Raw genomic sequence first — 24,141 nt, forward strand, 5'->3', positions numbered from 1 at the left:
TTCCTCCCGTCGTTCTCTACCCAGGGAAAAACTCCTCCCGTCACCCTCTAACCAGGGGAAAACTCCTCCCGTCACCCTCTAACCAGGGGAAAACTCCTCCCGTCACATCTAACCAGGGGAAAACTCCTCCCGTTACATCTAACCAGGGGAAAACTCCTCCCGTCACATCTAACCGGGGGAAAACTCCTCCCGTCACATCTAACCAGGGGAAAACTCCTCCCGTCACATCTAACCGGGGGAAAACTCCTCCGTCACATCTAACCGGGGGAAAACTCCTCCCGTCACATCTAACCAGGGGAAAACTCTTCACGTCACCCTCTAACCAGGGGAAAACTCCTCATGTCACCCTCTAACCAGGGGAAAACTCCTCCCGTCACCCTCTAACCAGGGGAAAACTCCTCACGTCACCCTCTAACCAGGAGAAAACTCCTCCCGTCACCCTCTAACCAGTGGAAAATTCCTCCCGTCGTTCTCTACCCAGGGAAAAACTCCTCCCGTCACCCTCTAACCAGGGGAAAACTCCTCCCGTCACCCTCTAACCAGGGGAAAACTCCTCACGTCACCCTCTAACCAGGAGAAAACTCCTCCCGTCACCCTCTAACCAGTGGAAAATTCCTCCCGTCGTTCTCTACCCAGGGAAAAACTCCTCCCGTCACCATCTAACCAGGGGAAAACTCCTCCCGTCACCCTCTAACCAGGGGAAAACTCCTCCCGTCACCCTCTAACCAGGGGAAAACTCCTCCCGTCACCCTCTAACCAGGGGAAAACTCCTCCCGTCACTCTCTAACCAGGGGAAAACTCCTACCGTCACCCTCTAACCAGGGGAAAACTCCTCACGTCACCCTGTAACCAGGGGAAAACTCCTCCCGTCACCCTCTAACCAGGGGAAAACTCCTCCCGTCACCCTGTAACCAGGGGAAAACTCCTCACGTCACCCTCTAACCAGGGGAAAACTCCTCATGTCACCCTCTAACCAGGGGAAACTCCTCCCGTCACCCTCTAACCAGGGGAAAACTCCTCCTGTCACCCTCTAACGAGGGGAAAACTCCTCCCGTCACCCTCTAACCAGGGGAAAACTCCTCCCGTCACCCTCTAACCAGGGAAAAACTCCTCACGTCACCATCTAACCGGGGGAAAACTCCTCACGTCACCCTCTAACCAGGGGAAAACTCCTCCCGTCACCCTCTAACCAGGGGAAAACTCCTCCCGTCACCCTCTAACCAGGGGAAAACTCCTCACGTCGCCCTCTAACCAGGGGAAAACTCCTCCCGTCACCCTCTAACCAGGGGAAAACTCCTCATGTCAACCTCTAACCAGGGGAAAACTCCTCACATCACCCTCTAACCAGGGGAAAACTCCTCACGTCACCCTCTAACCAGGGGAAAACTCCTCACATCACCCTCTAACCAGGGGAAAATTCCTCCCGTCACCCTCAAACCAGGGGAAAACTCCTCCCGTCACATCTAACCAGGGGAAAACTCCTCCCGTTACATCTAACCGGGGGAAAACTCCTCCCGTCACATCTAACCAGGGGAAAACTCCTCCCGTCACATCTAACCAGGGGAAAACTCCTCACGTCACCCTCTAACCAGGGGAAAACTCCTCATGTCACCCTCTAACCAGGGGAAAACTCCTCCCGTCACCCTCTAACCAGGGGAAAACTCCTCACGTCACCCTCTAACCAGGGGAAAACTCCTCATGTCACCCTCTAACCAGGGGAAAACTCCTCCCGTCACCCTCTAACCAGGGGAAAACTCCTCCCGTCACCCTCTAACCAGGGGAAAACTCCTCCTGTCACCCTCTAACGAGGGGAAAACTCCTCCCGTCACCCTCTAACCAGGGGAAAACTCCTCCCGTCACCCTCTAACCAGGGAAAAACTCCTCACGTCACCATCTAACCGGGGGAAAACTCCTCACGTCACCCTCTAACCAGGGGAAAACTCCTCCCGTCACCCTCTAACCAGGGGAAAACTCCTCCCGTCACCCTCTAACCAGGGGAAAACTCCTCACGTCGCCCTCTAACCAGGGGAAAACTCCTCCCGTCACCCTCTAACCAGGGGAAAACTCCTCATGTCAACCTCTAACCGGGGGAAAACTCCTCACATCACCCTCTAACCAGGGGAAAACTCCTCACGTCACCCTCTAACCAGGGGAAAACTCCTCACATCACCCTCTAACCAGGGGAAAATTCCTCCCGTCACCCTCAAACCAGGGGAAAACTCCTCCCGTCACATCTAACCAGGGGAAAACTCCTCCCGTTACATCTAACCGGGGGAAAACTCCTCCCGTCACATCTAACCAGGGGAAAACTCCTCCCGTCACATCTAACCAGGGGAAAACTCCTCACGTCACCCTCTAACCAGGGGAAAACTCCTCATGTCACCCTCTAACCAGGGGAAAACTCCTCCCGTCACCCTCTAACCAGGGGAAAACTCCTCACGTCACCCTCTAACCAGGGGAAAACTCCTCCCGTCACCCTCTAACCAGGGGAAAATTCCTCCCGTCATTCTCTACCTAGGGAAAAACTCCTCCCGTCACCATCTAACCGGGGGAAAACTCCTCCCGTCACATCTAACCAGGGGAAAACTCCTCCCGTCACCCTCTAACCAGGGGAAAACTCCTCCCGTCACATCTAACCAGAGGAAAACTCCTCCCGTCACCCTCTAACCAGGGGAAAACTCCTCCCGTCACATCTAACCAGAGGAAAACTCCTCACGTCATCCTCTAACCAGGGGAAAACTCCTCTCGTCACCCTCTAACCAGGGGAAAACTCCTCATGTCACCCTCTAACCAGGGGAAAACTCCTCACATCACCCTCTAACCAGGGGAAAACTCCTCACGTCACCCTCTAACCAGGGGAAAACTCCTCACATCACCCTCTAACCAGGGGAAAACTCTTCACGTCACCCTCTAACCAGGGGAAAACTCCTCACATCACCCTCTAACCAGGGGAAAATTCCTCCCGTCACCCTCAAACCAGGGGAAAACTCCTCCCGTCACATCTAACCAGGGGAAAACTCCTCCCGTTACATCTAACCGGGGGAAAACTCCTCCCGTCACATCTAACCAGGGGAAAACTCCTCCCGTCACATCTAACCAGGGGAAAACTCCTCACGTCACCCTCTAACCAGGGGAAAACTCCTCATGTCACCCTCTAACCAGGGGAAAACTCCTCCCGTCACCCTCTAACCAGGGGAAAACTCCTCACGTCACCCTCTAACCAGGGGAAAACTCCTCCCGTCACCCTCTAACCAGGGGAAAATTCCTCCCGTCATTCTCTACCTAGGGAAAAACTCCTCCCGTCACCATCTAACCAGGGGAAAACTCCTCCCGTCACCATCTAACCAGGGGAAAACTCCTCCCGTCACCCTCTAACCAGGGGAAAACTCCTCCCGTCACATCTAACCAGAGGAAAACTCCTCCCGTCACCCTCTAACCAGGGGAAAACTCCTCCCGTCACATCTAACCAGAGGAAAACTCCTCACGTCATCCTCTAACCAGGGGAAAACTCCTCCCGTCACCCTCTAACCAGGGGAAAACTCCTCATGTCACCCTCTAACCAGGGGAAAACTCCTCACATCACCCTCTAACCAGGGGAAAACTCCTCACGTCACCCTCTAACCAGGGGAAAACTCCTCACATCACCCTCTAACCAGGGGAAAACTCTTCACGTCACCCTCTAACCAGGGGGAAAACTCCTCCCGTCACCCTCTAACCAGGGGAAAACTCCTCCCGTCACCCTCTAACCAGGGGAAAACTCCTCCCGTCACATCTAACCAGGGGAAAACTCCTCCCGTTTCATCTAACCGGGGGAAAACTCCTCCCGTCACATCTAACCAGGGGAAAACTCCTCCCGTCACATCTAACCGGGGGAAAACTCCTCCCGCCACATCTAACCGGGGGAAAACTCCTCCCGTCACATCTAACCGGGGGAAAACTCCTCCCGTCACATCTAACCAGGGGAAAACTCCTCCCGTCACATCTAACCAGGGGAAAACTCTTCACGTCACCCTCTAACCAGGGGAAAACTCCTCATGTCACCCTCTAACCAGGGGAAAACTCCTCCCGTCACCCTCTAACCAGGGGAAAACTCCTCACGTCACCCTCTAACCAGGAGAAAACTCCTCCCGTCACCCTCTAACCAGTGGAAAATTCCTCCCGTCGTTCTCTACCCAGGGAAAAACTCCTCCCGTCACTCTCTAACCAGGGGAAAACTCCTCACGTCACCCTCTAACCAGGAGAAAACTCCTCCCGTCACCCTCTAACCAGTGGAAAATTCCTCCCGTCGTTCTCTACCCAGGGAAAAACTCCTCCCGTCACCATCTAACCGGGGGAAAACTCCTCCCGTCACATCTAACCAGGGGAAAACGCCTCCCGTCACATCTAACCAGGGGAAAACTCCTCCCGTCACCCTCTAAGCAGGGGAAAACTCCTCCCGTCACCCTCTAAGCAGGGGAAAACTCCTCCCGTCTCCCTCTAACCAGGGGAAAACTCCTCCCGTCACATCTAACCAGGGGAAAACTCCTCCCGTTACATCTAACCAGGGGAAAACTCCTCCCGTCACATCTAACCGGGGGAAAACTCCTCCCGTCACATCTAACCAGGGGAAAACTCCTCCCGTCACATCTAACCGGGGGAAAACTCCTCCGTCACATCTAACCGGGGGAAAACTCCTCCCGTCACATCTAACCAGGGGAAAACTCCTCCCGTCACATCTAACCAGGGGAAAACTCTTCACGTCACCCTCTAACCAGGGGAAAACTCCTCATGTCACCCTCTAACCAGGGGAAAACTCCTCCCGTCACCCTCTAACCAGGGGAAAACTCCTCACGTCACCCTCTAACCAGGAGAAAACTCCTCCCGTCACCCTCTAACCAGTGGAAAATTCCTCCCGTCGTTCTCTACCCAGGGAAAAACTCCTCCCGTCACCCTCTAACCAGGGGAAAACTCCTCCCGTCACCCCCTAACCAGGGGAAAACTCCTCACGTCACCCTCTAACCAGGAGAAAACTCCTCCCGTCACCCTCTAACCAGTGGAAAATTCCTCCCGTCGTTCTCTACCCAGGGAAAAACTCCTCCCGTCACCATCTAACCGGGGGAAACTCCTCCCGTCACATCTAACCAGGGGAAAACTCCTCCCGTCACATCTAACCAGGGGAAAACTCCTCCCGTCACCATCTAACCAGGGGAAAACTCCTCCCGTCACCCTCTAACCAGGGGAAAACTCCTCACGTCACCCTCTAACCAGGAGAAAACTCCTCCCGTCACCCTCTAACCAGTGGAAAATTCCTCCCGTCGTTCTCTACCCAGGGAAAAACTCCTCCCGTCACCCTCTAACCAGGGGAAAACTCCTCCCGTCACCCTCTAACCAGGGGAAAACTCCTCACGTCACCCTCTAACCAGGAGAAAACTCCTCCCGTCACCCTCTAACCAGTGGAAAATTCCTCCCGTCGTTCTCTACCCAGGGAAAAACTCCTCCCGTCACCATCTAACCGGGGGAAACTCCTCCCGTCACATCTAACCAGGGGAAAACTCCTCCCGTCACATCTAACCAGGGGAAAACTCCTCCCGTCACCATCTAACCAGGGGAAAACTCCTCACGTCACCCTCTAACCAGGGGAAAACTCCTCCCGTCACCCTCTAAGCAGGGGAAAACTCCTCCCGTCACCCTCTAAGCAGGGGAAAACTCCTCCCGTCACCCTCTAACCAGCGGAAAACTCCTCACATCACCCTCTAACCAGGGGAAAACTCCTCACGTCACCCTCTAACCAGGGGAAAACTCCTCACATCACCCTCTAACCAGGGAAAACTCCTCACGTCACCCTCTAACCAGGGGAAAACTCCTCCCGTCACCATCTAACCAGGGGAAAACTCCTCCCGTCACCCTCTAACCAGGGGAAAACTCCTCCCGTCACCCTCTAACCAGGGGAAAACTCCTCCCGTCACCCTCTAACCAGGGGAAAACTCCTCCCGTCACTCTCTAACCAGGGGAAAACTCCTCCCGTCACCCTCTAACCAGGGGAAAACTCCTCACGTCACCCTGTAACCAGGGGAAAACTCCTCCCGTCACCCACTAACCAGGGGAAAACTCCTCCCGTCACCCTGTAACCAGGGGAAAACTCCTCACGTCACCCTCTAACCAGGGGAAAACTCCTCATGTCACCCTCTAACCAGGGGAAACTCCTCCCGTCACCCTCTAACCAGGGGAAAACTCCTCCTGTCACCCTCTAACGAGGGGAAAACTCCTCCCGTCACCCTCTAACCAGGGGAAAACTCCTCCCGTCACCCTCTAACCAGGGAAAAACTCCTCACGTCACCATCTAACCGGGGGAAAACTCCTCACGTCACCCTCTAACCAGGGGAAAACTCCTCCCGTCACCCTCTAACCAGGGGAAAACTCCTCCCGTCACCCTCTAACCAGGGGAAAACTCCTCACGTCGCCCTCTAACCAGGGGAAAACTCCTCCCGTCACCCTCTAACCAGGGGAAAACTCCTCATGTCAACCTCTAACCAGGGGAAAACTCCTCACATCACCCTCTAACCAGGGGAAAACTCCTCACGTCACCCTCTAACCAGGGGAAAACTCCTCACATCACCCTCTAACCAGGGGAAAATTCCTCCCGTCACCCTCAAACCAGGGGAAAACTCCTCCCGTCACATCTAACCAGGGGAAAACTCCTCCCGTTACATCTAACCGGGGGAAAACTCCTCCCGTCACATCTAACCAGGGGAAAACTCCTCCCGTCACATCTAACCAGGGGAAAACTCCTCACGTCACCCTCTAACCAGGGGAAAACTCCTCATGTCACCCTCTAACCAGGGGAAAACTCCTCCCGTCACCCTCTAACCAGGGGAAAACTCCTCACGTCACCCTCTAATCAGGGGAAAACTCCTCCCGTCACCCTCTAACCAGGGGAAAATTCCTCCCGTCATTCTCTACCTAGGGAAAAACTCCTCCCGTCACCATCTAACCGGGGGAAAACTCCTCCCGTCACATCTAACCAGGGGAAAACTCCTCCCGTCACATCTAACCAGAGGAAAACTCCTCACGTCATCCTCTAACCAGGGGAAAACTCCTCTCGTCACCCTCTAACCAGGGGAAAACTCCTCATGTCACCCTCTAACCAGGGGAAAACTCCTCACATCACCCTCTAACCAGGGGAAAACTCCTCACGTCACCCTCTAACCAGGGGAAAACTCCTCACATCACCCTCTAACCAGGGGAAAACTCCTCACGTCACCCTCTAACCAGGGGAAAACTCCTCCCGTCACCCTCTAACCAGGGGAAAACTCCTCCCGTCACCCTCTAACCAGGGGAAAACTCCTCCCGTCACATCTAACCAGGGGAAAACTCCTCCCGTTTCATCTAACCGGGGGAAAACTCCTCCCGTCACATCTAACCAGGGGAAAACTCCTCCCGTCACATCTAACCGGGGGAAAACTCCTCCCGCCACATCTAACCGGGGGAAAACTCCTCCCGTCACATCTAACCGGGGGAAAACTCCTCCCGTCACATCTAACCAGGGGAAAACTCCTCCCGTCACATCTAACCAGGGGAAAACTCTTCACGTCACCCTCTAACCAGGGGAAAACTCCTCATGTCACCCTCTAACCAGGGGAAAACTCCTCCCGTCACCCTCTAACCAGGGGAAAACTCCTCACGTCACCCTCTAACAAGGTGAAAACTCCTCCCGTCACCCTCTAACCAGTGGAAAATTCCTCCCGTCGTTCTCTACCCAGGGATAAACTCCTCCCGTCACCCTCTAACCAGGGGAAAACTCCTCACGTCACCCTCTAACCAGGAGAAAACTCCTCCCGTCACCATCTAACCAGTGGAAAATTCCTCCCGTCGTTCTCTACCCAGGGAAAAACTCCTCCCGTCACCATCTAACCGGGGGAAAACTCCTCCCGTCACATCTAACCAGGGGAAAACGCCTCCCGTCACATCTAACCAGGGGAAAACTCCTCCCGTCACCATCTAACCAGGGGAAAACTCCTCACGTCACCCTCTAACCAGGGGAAAACTCCTCCCGTCACCCTCTAAGCAGGGGAAAACTCCTCCCGTCACCCTCTAAGCAGGGGAAAACTCCTCCCGTCACCCTCTAACCAGGGGAAAACTCCTCCCGTTACATCTAACCAGGGGAAAACTCCTCCCGTCACATCTAACCGGGGGAAAACTCCTCCCGTCACATCTAACCAGGGGAAACCTCCTCCCATCACATCTAACCGGGGGAAAACTCCTCCGTCACATCTAACCGGGGGAAAACTCCTCCCGTCACATCTAACCAGGGGAAAACTCCTCCCGTCACATCTAACCAGGGGAAAACTCTTCACGTCACCCTCTAACCAGTGGAAAATTCCTCCCGTCGTTCTCTACCCAGGGAAAAACTCCTCCCGTCACCATCTAACCGGGGGAAAACTCCTCCCGTCACATCTAACCAGGGGAAAACTCCTCCCGTCACATCTAACCAGGGTAAAACTCCTCACGTCACCCTCTAACCAGGGGAAAACTCCTCACGTCACCCTCTAACCAGGGGAAAACTCCTCATGTCAAACTCTAACCAGGGGAAAACTCCTCACATCACCCTCTAACCAGGGGAAAACTCCTCACGTCACCCTCTAACCAGGGGAAAACTCCTCACATCACCCTCTAACCAGGGGAAAACTCCTCACGTCACCCTCTAACCAGGGGAAAACTCCTCCCGTCACCATCTAACCAGGGGAAAATTCCTCCCGTCACCCTCAAACCAGGGGAAAACTCCTCCCGTCACATCTAACCAGGGGAAAACTCCTCCCGTTACATCTAACCGGGGGAAAACTCCTCCCGTCACATCTAACCAGGGGAAAACTCCTCCCGTCACATCTAACCAGGGGAAAACTCCTCACGTCAACCTCTAACCAGGGGAAAACTCCTCATGTCAACCTCTAACCAGGGGAAAACTCCTCCCGTCACTCTCTAACCAGGGGAAAACTCCTCACGTCACCCTCTAACCAGGGGAAACTCCTCCCGTCACCCTCTAACCATGGGAAAACTCCTCCTGTCACCCTCTAACGAGGGGAAAACTCCTCCCGTCAACCTCTAACCAGGGGAAAACTCCTCCCGTCACCCTCTAACCAGGGAAAAACTCCTCACGTCACCATCTAACCGGGGGAAAACTCCTCACGTCACCCTCTAACCAGGGGAAAACTCCTCCCGTCACCCTCTAACCAGGGGAAAACTCCTCCCGTCACCCTCTAACCAGGGGAAAACTCCTCACGTCGCCCTCTAACCAGGGGAAAACTCCTCCCGTCACCCTCTAACCAGGGGAAAACTCCTCATGTCAACCTCTAACCAGGGGAAAACTCCTCACATCACCCTCTAACCAGGGGAAAACTCCTCACGTCACCCTCTAACCAGGGGAAAACTCCTCACATCACCCTCTAACCAGGGGAAAATTCCTCCCGTCACCCTCAAACCAGGGGAAAACTCCTCCCGTCACATCTAACCAGGGGAAAACTCCTCCCGTTACATCTAACCGGGGGAAAACTCCTCCCGTCACATCTAACCAGGGGAAAACTCCTCCCGTCACATCTAACCAGGGGAAAACTCCTCACGTCACCCTCTAACCAGGGGAAAACTCCTCATGTCACCATCTAACCAGGGGAAAACTCCTCCCGTCACCCTCTAACCAGGGGAAAACTCCTCACTTCACCCTCTAATCAGGGGAAAACTCCTCCCGTCACCCTCTAACCAGGGGAAAATTCCTCCCGTCATTCTCTACCTAGGGAAAAACTCCTCCCGTCACCATCTAACCGGGGGAAAACTCCTCCCGTCACATCTAACCAGGGGAAAACTCCTCCCGTCACATCTAACCAGAGGAAAACTCCTCACGTCATCCTCTAACCAGGGGAAAACTCCTCTCGTCACCCTCTAACCAGGGGAAAACTCCTCATGTCACCCTCTAACCAGGGGAAAACTCCTCACATCACCCTCTAACCAGGGGAAAACTCCTCACGTCACCCTCTAACCAGGGGAAAACTCCTCACATCACCCTCTAACCAGGGGAAAACTCCTCACGTCACCCTCTAACCAGGGGAAAACTCCTCCCGTCACCCTCTAACCAGGGGAAAACTCCTCCCGTCACCCTCTAACCAGGGGAAAACTCCTCCCGTCACATCTAACCAGGGGAAAACTCCTCCCGTCACATCTAACCAGGGGAAACCTCCTCCCATCACATCTAACCGGGGGAAAACTCCTCCGTCACATCTAACCGGGGGAAAACTCCTCCCGTCACATCTAACCAGGGGAAAACTCCTCCCGTCACATCTAACCAGGGGAAAACTCTTCACGTCACCCTCTAACCAGGGGAAAACTCCTCATGTCACCCTCTAACCAGGGGAAAACTCCTCCCGTCACCCTTTAACCAGGGGAAAACTCCTCACGTCACCCTCTAACCAGGAGAAAACTCCTCCCGTCACCCTCTAACCAGTGGAAAATTCCTCCCGTCGTTCTCTACCCAGGGAAAAACTCCTCCCGTCACCATCTAACCGGGGGAAAACTCCTCCCGTCACATCTAACCAGGGGAAAACTCCTCCCGTCACATCTAACCAGGGTAAAACTCCTCACGTCACCCTCTAACCAGGGGAAAACTCCTCACGTCACCCTCTAACCAGGGGAAAACTCCTCATGTCAAACTCTAACCAGGGGAAAACTCCTCACATCACCCTCTAACCAGGGGAAAACTCCTCACGTCACCCTCTAACCAGGGGAAAACTCCTCACATCACCCTCTAACCAGGGGAAAACTCCTCACGTCACCCTCTAACCAGGGGAAAACTCCTCCCGTCACCATCTAACCAGGGGAAAATTCCTCCCGTCACCCTCAAACCAGGGGAAAACTCCTCCCGTCACATCTAACCAGGGGAAAACTCCTCCCGTTACATCTAACCGGGGGAAAACTCCTCCCGTCACATCTAACCAGGGGAAAACTCCTCCCGTCACATCTAACCAGGGGAAAACTCCTCACGTCAACCTCTAACCAGGGGAAAACTCCTCATGTCAACCTCTAACCAGGGGAAAACTCCTCCCGTCACTCTCTAACCAGGGGAAAACTCCTCACGTCACCCTCTAACCAGGGGAAACTCCTCCCGTCACCCTCTAACCAGGGGAAAACTCCTCCTGTCACCCTCTAACGAGGGGAAAACTCCTCCCGTCACCCTCTAACCAGGGGAAAACTCCTCCCGTCACCCTCTAACCAGGGAAAAACTCCTCACGTCACCATCTAACCGGGGGAAAACTCCTCACGTCACCCTCTAACCAGGGGAAAACTCCTCCCGTCACCCTCTAACCAGGGGAAAACTCCTCCCGTCACCCTCTAACCAGGGGAAAACTCCTCACGTCGCCCTCTAACCAGGGGAAAACTCCTCCCGTCACCCTCTAACCAGGGGAAAACTCCTCATGTCAACCTCTAACCAGGGGAAAACTCCTCACATCACCCTCTAACCAGGGGAAAACTCCTCACGTCACCCTCTAACCAGGGGAAAACTCCTCACATCACCCTCTAACCAGGGGAAAATTCCTCCCGTCACCCTCAAACCAGGGGAAAACTCCTCCCGTCACATCTAACCAGGGGAAAACTCCTCCCGTTACATCTAACCGGGGGAAAACTCCTCCCGTCACATCTAACCAGGGGAAAACTCCTCCCGTCACATCTAACCAGGGGAAAACTCCTCACGTCACCCTCTAACCAGGGGAAAACTCCTCATGTCACCATCTAACCAGGGGAAAACTCCTCCCGTCACCCTCTAACCAGGGGAAAACTCCTCACGTCACCCTCTAATCAGGGGAAAACTCCTCCCGTCACCCTCTAACCAGGGGAAAATTCCTCCCGTCATTCTCTACCTAGGGAAAAACTCCTCCCGTCACCATCTAACCGGGGGAAAACTCCTCCCGTCACATCTAACCAGGGGAAAACTCCTCCCGTCACATCTAACCAGAGGAAAACTCCTCACGTCATCCTCTAACCAGGGGAAAACTCCTCTCGTCACCCTCTAACCAGGGGAAAACTCCTCATGTCACCCACTAACCAGGGGAAAACTCCTCACATCACCCTCTAACCAGGGGAAAACTCCTCACGTCACCCTCTAACCAGGGGAAAACTCCTCACATCACCCTCTAACCAGGGGAAAACTCCTCACGTCACCCTCTAACCAGGGGAAAACTCCTCCCGTCACCCTCTAACCAGGGGAAAACTCCTCCCGTCACCCTCTAACCAGGGGAAAACTCCTCCCGTCACATCTAACCAGGGGAAAACTCCTCCCGTTTCATCTAACCGGGGGAAAACTCCTCCCGTCACATCTAACCAGGGGAAAACTCCTCCCGTCACATCTAACCGGGGGAAAACTCCTCCCGCCACATCTAACCGGGGGAAAACTCCTCCCGTCACATCTAACCGGGGGAAAACTCCTCCCGTCACATCTAACCAGGGGAAAACTCCTCCCGTCACATCTAACCAGGGGAAAACTCTTCACGTCACCCTCTAACCAGGGGAAAACTCCTCATGTCACCCTCTAACCAGGGGAAAACTCCTCCCGTCACCCTCTAACCAGGGGAAAACTCCTCACGTCACCCTCTAACCAGGAGAAAACTCCTCCCGTCACCCTCTAACCAGTGGAAAATTCCTCCCGTCGTTCTCTACCCCGGGAAAAACTCCTCCCGTCACCCTCTAACCAGGGGAAAACTCCTCACGTCACCCTCTAACCAGGAGAAAACTCCTCCCGTCACCCTCTAACCAGTGGAAAATTCCTCCCGTCGTTCTCTACCCAGGGAAAAACTCCTCCCGTCACCATCTAACCGGGGGAAAACTCCTCCCGTCACATCTAACCAGGGGAAAACGCCTCCCGTCACATCTAACCAGGGGAAAACTCCTCCCGTCACCATCTAACCAGGGGAAAACTCCTCACGTCACCCTCTAACCAGGGGAAAACTCCTCCCGTCACCCTCTAAGCAGGGGAAAACTCCTCCCGTCACCCTCTAAGCAGGGGAAAACTCCTCCCGTCACCCTCTAACCAGGGGAAAACTCCTCCCGTCACATCTAACCAGGGGAAAACTCCTCCCGTTACATCTAACCAGGGGAAAACTCCTCCCGTCACATCTAACCAGGGGAAAACTCCTCCCATCACATCTAACCGGGGGAAAACTCCTCCGTCACATCTAACCGGGGGAAAACTCCTCCCGTCACATCTAACCAGGGGAAAACTCCTCCCGTCACATCTAACCAGGGGAAAACTCTTCACGTCACCCTCTAACCAGGGGAAAACTCCTCATGTCACCCTCTAACCAGGGGAAAACTCCTCCCGTCACCCTTTAACCAGGGGAAAACTCCTCACGTCACCCTCTAACCAGGAGAAAACTCCTCCCGTCACCCTCTAACCAGTGGAAAATTCCTCCCGTCGTTCTCTACCCAGGGAAAAACTCCTCCCGTCACCATCTAACCGGGGGAAAACTCCTCCCGTCACATCTAACCAGGGGAAAACTCCTCCCGTCACATCTAACCAGGGTAAAACTCCTCACGTCACCCTCTAACCAGGGGAACACTCCTCACGTCACCCTCTAACCAGGGGAAAACTCCTCATGTCAAACTCTAACCAGGGGAAAACTCCTCACATCACCCTCTAACCAGGGGAAAACTCCTCACGTCACCCTCTAACCGGGGGAAAACTCCTCCCGTCACATCTAACCAGGGGAAAACTCCTCCCGTCACATCTAACCAGGGTAAAACTCCTCACGTCACCCTCTAACCAGGGGAAAACTCCTCACGTCACCCTCTAACCAGGGGAAAACTCCTCATGTCAAACTCTAACCAGGGGAAAACTCCTCACATCACCCTCTAACCAGGGGAAAACTCCTCACGTCACCCTCTAACCAGGGGAAAACTCCTCACATCACCCTCTAACCAGGGGAAAACTCCTCACGTCACCCTCTAACCAGGGGAAAACTCCTCCCGTCACCATCTAACCAGGGGAAAATTCCTCCCGTCACCCTCAAACCAGGGGAAAACTCCTCCCGTCACATCTAACCAGGGGAAAACTCCTCCCGTTACATCTAACCGGGGGAAAACTCCTCCCGTCACATCTAACCAGGGGAAAACTCCTCCCGTCACATCTAACCAGGGGAAAACTCCTCACGTCAACCTCTAACCAGGGGAAAACTCCTCACGTCACCCTCTAACCAGGGGAAAACTCCTCACATCACCCTCTAACCAGGGGAAAACTCCTCACGTCACCCTCTAACCAGGGGAAAACTCCTCCCGTCACCATCTAACCAGGGGAAAATTCCTCCCGTCACCCTCAAACCAGGGGAAAACTCCTCCCGTCACATCTAACCAGGGGAAAACTCCTCCCGTTACATCTAACCGGGGGAAAACTCCTCCCGTCACATCTAACCAGGGGAAAACTCCTCACGTCACCCTCTAACCAGGGGAAAACTCCTCCCGTCACCATCTAACCAGGGGAAAATTCCTCCCGTCACCCTCAAACCAGGGGAAAACTCCTCCCGTCACATCTAACCAGGGGAAAACTCCTCCCGTTACATCTAACCGGGGGAAAACTCCTCCCGTCACATCTAACCAGGGGAAAACTCCTCCCGTCACATCTAACCAGGGGAAAACTCCTCACGTCAACCTCTAACCAGGGGAAAACTCCTCATGTCAACCTCTAACCAGGGGAAAACTCCTCACATCACCCTCTAACCAGGGGAAAACTCCTCACGTCACCCTCTAACCAGGGGAAAACTCCTCACATCACCCTCTAACCAGGGGAAAACTCCTCACGTCACCCTCTAACCAGGGGAAAACTCCTCCCGTCACCATCTAACCAGGGGAAAATTCCTCCCGTCACCCTCAAACCAGGGGAAAACTCCTCCCGTCACATCTAACCAGGGGAAAACTCCTCCCGTTACATCTAACCGGGGGAAAACTCCTCCCGTCACATCTAACCAGGGGAAAACTCCTCCCGTCACATCTAACCAGGGGAAAACTCCTCACGTCACCCTCTAACCAGGGGAAAACTCCTCACGTCACCCTCTAACCAGGGGAAAACTCCTCCCGTCACCCTCTAACCAGAGGAAAACTCTTCCCGTCACCCTCTAACCAGGGGAAAACTCCTCCCGTCACCCTCTAACAAGGGGAAAACTCCTCCCGTCACTCTCTAACCAGGGGAAAACTCCTCCCGTCACCCTCTAACCAGGGGAAAACTCCTCACGTCACCCTGTAACCAGGGGAAAACTCCTCCCGTCACCCTCTAACCAGGGGAAAACTCCTCCCGTCACTCTCTAACCAGGGGAAAACTCCTCCCGTCACCCTCTAACCAGGGGAAAACTCCTCACGTCACCCTGTAACCAGGGGAAAACTCCTCACGTCACCCTCTAACCAGGGGAAAACTCCTCCCGTCACCCTCTACCCAGGGGAAAACTCCTCACGTCACCCTCTAACCAGGGGAAAACTCCTCACGTCACCCTCTAACCAGGGGAAAACTCCTCCCGTCACCCTCTAACCAGGGGAAAACTCCTCCCGTCACCCTCTAACCAGGGGAAAACTCCTCCCGTCACCCTCTAACCAGGGGAAAACTCCTCACGTCACCCTGTAACCAGGGGAAAACTCCTCCCGTCACTCTCTAACCAGGGGAAAACTCCTCCCGTCACCCTCTAACCAGGGGAAAACTCCTCCCGTCACCCTCTAACCAGGGGAAAACTCCTCACGTCACCCTCTAACCAGGGGAAAACTCCTCACGTCACCCTGTAACCAGGGGAAAACTCCTCCCGTCACCCTCTAACCAGGGGAAAACTCCTCCCGTCACCCTCTAACCAGGGGAAAACTCCTCACGTCAACCTCTAACCAGGGGAAAACTCCTCCCGTCACCCTCTAACCAGGGGAAAATTCCTCCCGTCATTCTCTACCCAGGGAAAAACTCCTCCCGTCACCATCTAACCAGGGGAAAACTCCTCCCGTCACCCTCTAACCAGGGGAAAACTCCTCCCGTCACCCTCAAACCAGGGGAAAACTCCTCACGTCACCCTCTAACCAGGGGAAAACTCCTCCGTCACCTTCTAACCAGGGAAAACTCCTCCCGTCACATCTAACCGGGGGAAAACTCCTCCCGTCACATCTAACCAGGGGAAAACTCCTCCCGTCACATCTAACCAGGGGAAAACTCCTCACGTCACCCTCTAACCAGGGGAAAACTCCTTATGTCACCCTCTAACCAGGGGAAAACTCCTCCCGTCACCCTCTAACCAGGGGAAAACTCCTCACGTCACCCTCTAACCAGGGGAAAACTCCTCCCGTCACCCTCTAACCAGAGGAAAACTCCTCACGTCACTCTCTAACCAGGGGAAAACTCCTCCCGTCACCCTCTAACCAGGGGAAAACTCCTCACGTCACCCTGTAACCAGGGGAAAACTCCTCACGTCACCCTCTAACCAGGGGAAAACTCCTCCCGTCACCCTCTACCCAGGGGAAAACTCCTCACGTCACCCTCTAACCAGGGGAAAACTCCTCACGTCACCCTCTAACCAGGGGAAAACTCCTCCCGTCACCCTCTAACCAGGGGAAAACTCCTCCCGTCACCCTCTAACCAGGGGAAAACTCCTCACGTCACCCTCTAACCAGGGGAAAACTCCTCACGTCACCCTCTAACCAGGGGAAAACTCCTCCCGTCACTCTCTAACCAGGGGAAAACTCCTCCCGTCACCCTCTAACCAGGGGAAAACTCCTCCCGTCACCCTCTAACCAGGGGAAAACTCCTCACGTCACCCTCTAACCAGGGGAAAACTCCTCACGTCACCCTGTAACCAGGGGAAAACTCCTCCCGTCACCCTCTAACCAGGGGAAAACTCCTCCCGTCACCCTCTAACCAGGGGAAAACTCCTCACGTCACCCTCTAACCAGGGGAAAACTCCTCCCGTCACCCTCTAACCAGGGGAAAATTCCTCCCGTCATTCTCTACCCAGGGAAAAACTCCTCCCGTCACCATCTAACCAGGGGAAAACTCCTCCCTTCACCCTCTAACCAGGGGAAAACTCCTCCCGTCACCCTCAAACCAGGGGAAAACTCCTCACGTCACCCTCTAACCAGGGGAAAACTCCTCCGTCACCTTCTAACCAGGGGAAAACTCCTCCCGTCACATCTAACCGGGGGAAAACTCCTCCCGTCACATCTAACCAGGGGAAAACTCCTCCCGTCACATCTAACCAGGGGAAAACTCCTCACGTCACCCTCTAACCAGGGGAAAACTCCTTATGTCACCCTCTAACCAGGGGAAAACTCCTCCCGTCACCCTTTAACCAGGGGAAAACTCCTCACGTCACCCTCTAACCAGGGGAAAACTCCTCCCGTCACCCTCTAACCAGGGGAAAATTCCTCCCGTCACATCTAACCAGGGGAAAACTCCTCACGTCACCCTCTAACCAGGGGAAAACTCCTTATGTCACCCTCTAACCAGGGGAAAACTCCTCCGTCACCCTCTAAGCAGGGGAAAACTCCTCCCGTCACCCTCTAAGCAGGGGAAAACTCCTCCCGTCACCCTCTAACCAGGGGAAAACTCCTCCCGTCACATCTAACCAGGGGAAAACTCCTCCCGTTACATCTAACCAGGGGAAAACTCCTCCCGTCACATCTAACCGGGGGAAAACTCCTCCCGTCACATCTAACCAGGGGAAAACTCCTCCCATCACATCTAACCGGGGGAAAACTCCTCCGTCACATCTAACCGGGGGAAAACTCCTCCCGTCACATCTAACCAGGGGAAAACTCCTCCCGTCACATCTAACCAGGGGAAAACTCTTCACGTCACCCTCTAACCAGGGGAAAACTCCTCATGTCACCCTCTAACCAGGGGAAAACTCCTCCCGTCACCCTTTAACCAGGGGAAAACTCCTCACGTCACCCTCTAACCAGGAGAAAACTCCTCCCGTCACCCTCTAACCAGTGGAAAATTCCTCCCGTCGTTCTCTACCCAGGGAAAAACTCCTCCCGTCACCATCTAACCGGGGGAAAACTCCTCCCGTCACATCTAACCAGGGGAAAACTCCTCCCGTCACATCTAACCAGGGTAAAACTCCTCACGTCACCCTCTAACCAGGGGAAAACTCCTCACGTCACCCTCTAACCAGGGGAAAACTCCTCATGTCAAACTCTAACCAGGGGAAAACTCCTCACATCACCCTCTAACCAGGGGAAAACTCCTCACGTCACCCTCTAACCAGGGGAAAACTGCTCACATCACCCTCTAACCAGGGGAAAACTCCTCACGTCACCCTCTAACCAGGGGAAAACTCCTCCCGTCACCATCTAACCAGGGGAAAATTCCTCCCGTCACCCTCAAACCAGGGGAAAACTCCTCCCGTCACATCTAACCAGGGGAAAACTCCTCCCGTTACATCTAACCGGGGGAAAACTCCTCCCGTCACATCTAACCAGGGGAAAACTCCTCCCGTCACATCTAACCAGGGGAAAACTCCTCACGTCAACCTCTAACCAGGGGAAAACTCCTCACGTCACCCTCTAACCAGGGGAAAACTCCTCACGTCACCCTCTAACCAGGGGAAAACTCCTCCCGTCACCATCTAACCAGGGGAAAATTCCTCCCGTCACCCTCAAACCAGGGGAAAACTCCTCCCGTCACATCTAACCAGGGGAAAACTCCTCCCGTTACATCTAACTGGGGGAAAACTCCTCCCGTCACATCTAACCAGGGGAAAACTCCTCCCGTCACATCTAACCAGGGGAAAACTCCTCACGTCAACCTCTAACCAGGGGAAAACTCCTCATGTCAACCTCTAACCAGGGGAAAACTCCTCACATCACCCTCTAACCAGGGGAAAACTCCTCACGTCACCCTCTAACCAGGGGAAAACTCCTCACATCACCCTCTAACCAGGGGAAAACTCCTCACGTCACCCTCTAACCAGGGGAAAACTCCTCCCGTCACCATCTAACCAGGGGAAAATTCCTCCCGTCACCCTCAAACCAGGGGAAAACTCCTCCCGTCACATCTAACCAGGGGACAACTCCTCCCGTTACATCTAACCGGGGGAAAACTCCTCCCGTCACATCTAACCAGGGGAAAACTCCTCCCGTCACATCTAACCAGGGGAAAACTCCTCACGTCACCCTCTAACCAGGGGAAAACTCCTCACGTCACCCTCTAACCAGGGGAAAACTCCTCCCGTCACCCTCTAACCAGAGGAAAACTCTTCCCGTCACCCTCTAACCAGGGGAAAACTCCTCCCGTCACCCTCTAACAAGGGGAAAACTCCTCCCGTCACTCTCTAACCAGGGGAAAACTCCTCCCGTCACCCTCTAACCAGGGGAAAACTCCTCCCGTCACCCTCTAACCAGGGGAAAATTCCTCCCGTCATTCTCTACCCAGGGAAAAACTCCTCCCGTCACCATCTAACCAGGGGAAAACTCCTCCCTTCACCCTCTAACCAGGGGAAAACTCCTCCCGTCACCCTCAAACCAGGGGAAAACTCCTCACGTCACCCTCTAACCAGGGGAAAACTCCTCCGTCACCTTCTAACCAGGGGAAAACTCCTCCCGTCACATCTAACCGGGGGAAAACTCCTCCCGTCACATCTAACCAGGGGAAAACTCCTCCCGTCACATCTAACCAGGGGAAAACTCCTCACGTCACCCTCTAACCAGGGGAAAACTCCTTATGTCACCCTCTAACCAGGGGAAAACTCCTCCCGTCACCCTTTAACCAGGGGAAAACTCCTCACGTCACCCTCTAACCAGGGGAAAACTCCTCCCGTCACCCTCTAACCAGGGGAAAATTCCTCCCGTCACATCTAACCAGGGGAAAACTCCTCACGTCACCCTCTAACCAGGGGAAAACTCCTTATGTCACCCTCTAACCAGGGGAAAACTCCTCCGTCACCCTCTAAGCAGGGGAAAACTCCTCCCGTCACCCTCTAAGCAGGGGAAAACTCCTCCCGTCACCCTCTAACCAGGGGAAAACTCCTCCCGTCACATCTAACCAGGGGAAAACTCCTCCCGTTACATCTAACCAGGGGAAAACTCCTCCCGTCACATCTAACCGGGGGAAAACTCCTCCCGTCACATCTAACCAGGGGAAAACTCCTCCCATCACATCTAACCGGGGGAAAACTCCTCCGTCACATCTAACCGGGGGAAAACTCCTCCCGTCACATCTAACCAGGGGAAAACTCCTCCCGTCACATCTAACCAGGGGAAAACTCTTCACGTCACCCTCTAACCAGGGGAAAACTCCTCATGTCACCCTCTAACCAGGGGAAAACTCCTCCCGTCACCCTTTAACCAGGGGAAAACTCCTCACGTCACCCTCTAACCAGGAGAAAACTCCTCCCGTCACCCTCTAACCAGTGGAAAATTCCTCCCGTCGTTCTCTACCCAGGGAAAAACTCCTCCCGTCACCATCTAACCGGGGGAAAACTCCTCCCGTCACATCTAACCAGGGGAAAACTCCTCCCGTCACATCTAACCAGGGTAAAACTCCTCACGTCACCCTCTAACCAGGGGAAAACTCCTCACGTCACCCTCTAACCAGGGGAAAACTCCTCATGTCAAACTCTAACCAGGGGAAAACTCCTCACATCACCCTCTAACCAGGGGAAAACTCCTCACGTCACCCTCTAACCAGGGGAAAACTGCTCACATCACCCTCTAACCAGGGGAAAACTCCTCACGTCACCCTCTAACCAGGGGAAAACTCCTCCCGTCACCATCTAACCAGGGGAAAATTCCTCCCGTCACCCTCAAACCAGGGGAAAACTCCTCCCGTCACATCTAACCAGGGGAAAACTCCTCCCGTTACATCTAACCGGGGGAAAACTCCTCCCGTCACATCTAACCAGGGGAAAACTCCTCCCGTCACATCTAACCAGGGGAAAACTCCTCACGTCAACCTCTAACCAGGGGAAAACTCCTCACGTCACCCTCTAACCAGGGGAAAACTCCTCACGTCACCCTCTAACCAGGGGAAAACTCCTCCCGTCACCATCTAACCAGGGGAAAATTCCTCCCGTCACCCTCAAACCAGGGGAAAACTCCTCCCGTCACATCTAACCAGGGGAAAACTCCTCCCGTTACATCTAACTGGGGGAAAACTCCTCCCGTCACATCTAACCAGGGGAAAACTCCTCCCGTCACATCTAACCAGGGGAAAACTCCTCACGTCAACCTCTAACCAGGGGAAAACTCCTCATGTCAACCTCTAACCAGGGGAAAACTCCTCACATCACCCTCTAACCAGGGGAAAACTCCTCACGTCACCCTCTAACCAGGGGAAAACTCCTCACATCACCCTCTAACCAGGGGAAAACTCCTCACGTCACCCTCTAACCAGGGGAAAACTCCTCCCGTCACCATCTAACCAGGGGAAAATTCCTCCCGTCACCCTCAAACCAGGGGAAAACTCCTCCCGTCACATCTAACCAGGGGACAACTCCTCCCGTTACATCTAACCGGGGGAAAACTCCTCCCGTCACATCTAACCAGGGGAAAACTCCTCCCGTCACATCTAACCAGGGGAAAACTCCTCACGTCACCCTCTAACCAGGGGAAAACTCCTCACGTCACCCTCTAACCAGGGGAAAACTCCTCCCGTCACCCTCTAACCAGAGGAAAACTCTTCCCGTCACCCTCTAACCAGGGGAAAACTCCTCCCGTCACCCTCTAACAAGGGGAAAACTCCTCCCGTCACTCTCTAACCAGGGGAAAACTCCTCCCGTCACCCTCTAACCAGGGGAAAACTCCTCACGTCACCCTGTAACCAGGGGAAAACTCCTCCCGTCACCCTCTAACCAGGGGAAAACTCCTCCCGTCACTCTCTAACCAGGGGAAAACTCCTCCCGTCACCCTCTAACCAGGGGAAAACTCCTCACGTCACCCTGTAACCAGGGGAAAACTCCACACGTCACCCTCTAACCAGGGGAAAACTCCTCCCGTCACCCTCTACCCAGGGGAAAACTCCTCACGTCACCCTCTAACCAGGGGAAAACTCCTCACGTCACCCTCTAACCAGGGGAAAACTCCTCCCGTCACCCTCTAACCAGGGGAAAACTCCTCCCGTCACCCTCTAACCAGGGGAAAACTCCTCCCGTCACCCTCTAACCAGGGGAAAACTCCTCACGTCACCCTGTAACCAGGGGAAAACTCCTCCCGTCACTCTCTAACCAGGGGAAAACTCCTCCCGTCACCCTCTAACCAGGGGAAAACTCCTCCCGTCACCCTCTAACCAGGGGAAAACTCCTCACGTCACCCTCTAACCAGGGGAAAACTCCTCACGTCACCCTGTAACCAGGGGAAAACTCCTCCCGTCACCCTCTAACCAGGGGAAAACTCCTCCCGTCACCCTCTAACCAGGGGAAAACTCCTCACGTCAACCTCTAACCAGGGGAAAACTCCTCCCGTCACCCTCTAACCAGGGGAAAATTCCTCCCGTCATTCTCTACCCAGGGAAAAACTCCTCCCGTCACCATCTAACCAGGGGAAAACTCCTCCCGTCACCCTCTAACCAGGGGAAAACTCCTCCCGTCACCCTCAAACCAGGGGAAAACTCCTCACGTCACCCTCTAACCAGGGGAAAACTCCTCCGTCACCTTCTAACCAGGGAAAACTCCTCCCGTCACATCTAACCGGGGGAAAACTCCTCCCGTCACATCTAACCAGGGGAAAACTCCTCCCGTCACATCTAACCAGGGGAAAACTCCTCACGTCACCCTCTAACCAGGGGAAAACTCCTCATGTCACCCTCTAACCAGGGGAAAACTCCTCCCGTCACCCTCTAACCAGGGGAAAACTCCTCACGTCACCCTCTAACCAGGGGAAAACTCCTCCCGTCACCCTCTAACCAGGGGAAAACTCCTCACGTCACTCTCTAACCAGGGGAAAACTCCTCCCGTCACCCTCTAACCAGGGGAAAACTCCTCACGTCACCCTGTAACCAGGGGAAAACTCCTCACGTCACCCTCTAACCAGGGGAAAACTCCTCCCGTCACCCTCTACCCAGGGGAAAACTCCTCACGTCACCCTCTAACCAGGGGAAAACTCCTCACGTCACCCTCTAACCAGGGGAAAACTCCTCCCGTCACCCTCTAACCAGGGGAAAACTCCTCCCGTCACCCTCTAACCAGGGGAAAACTCCTCACGTCACCCTCTAACCAGGGGAAAACTCCTCACGTCACCCTCTAACCAGGGGAAAACTCCTCCCGTCACTCTCTAACCAGGGGAAAACTCCTCCCGTCACCCTCTAACCAGGGGAAAACTCCTCCCGTCACCCTCTAACCAGGGGAAAACTCCTCACGTCACCCTCTAACCAGGGGAAAACTCCTCACGTCACCCTGTAACCAGGGGAAAACTCCTCCCGTCACCCTCTAACCAGGGGAAAACTCCTCCCGTCACCCTCTAACCAGGGGAAAACTCCTCACGTCACCCTCTAACCAGGGGAAAACTCCTCCCGTCACCCTCTAACCAGGGGAAAATTCCTCCCGTCATTCTCTACCCAGGGAAAAACTCCTCCCGTCACCATCTAACCAGGGGAAAACTCCTCCCTTCACCCTCTAACCAGGGGAAAACTCCTCCCGTCACCCTCAAACCAGGGGAAAACTCCTCACGTCACCCTCTAACCAGGGGAAAACTCCTCCGTCACCTTCTAACCAGGGGAAAACTCCTCCCGTCACATCTAACCGGGGGAAAACTCCTCCCGTCACATCTAACCAGGGGAAAACTCCTCCCGTCACATCTAACCAGGGGAAAACTCCTCACGTCACCCTCTAACCAGGGGAAAACTCCTTATGTCACCCTCTAACCAGGGGAAAACTCCTCCCGTCACCCTTTAACCAGGGGAAAACTCCTCACGTCACCCTCTAACCAGGGGAAAACTCCTCCCGTCACCCTCTAACCAGGGGAAAATTCCTCCCGTCATTCTCTACCCAGGGAAAAACTCCTCCCGTCACCATCTAACCGGGGGAAAACTCCTCACGTCACATCTAACCAGGGGAAAACTCCTCCCGTCACCCTCTAACCAGGGGAAAACTCCTCATGTCACCCTCTAACCAGGGGAAAACTCCTCACATCACCCTCTAACCAGGGGAAAACTCCTCACGTCACCCTCTAACCAGG

The sequence above is a fragment of the Salmo salar genome, chromosome 06 (genome assembly GCF_965601325.2).
Source record: "Salmo salar chromosome 06, fSalSal1, whole genome shotgun sequence".
Taxonomy (NCBI): Eukaryota; Metazoa; Chordata; class Actinopteri; order Salmoniformes; family Salmonidae; genus Salmo; species Salmo salar.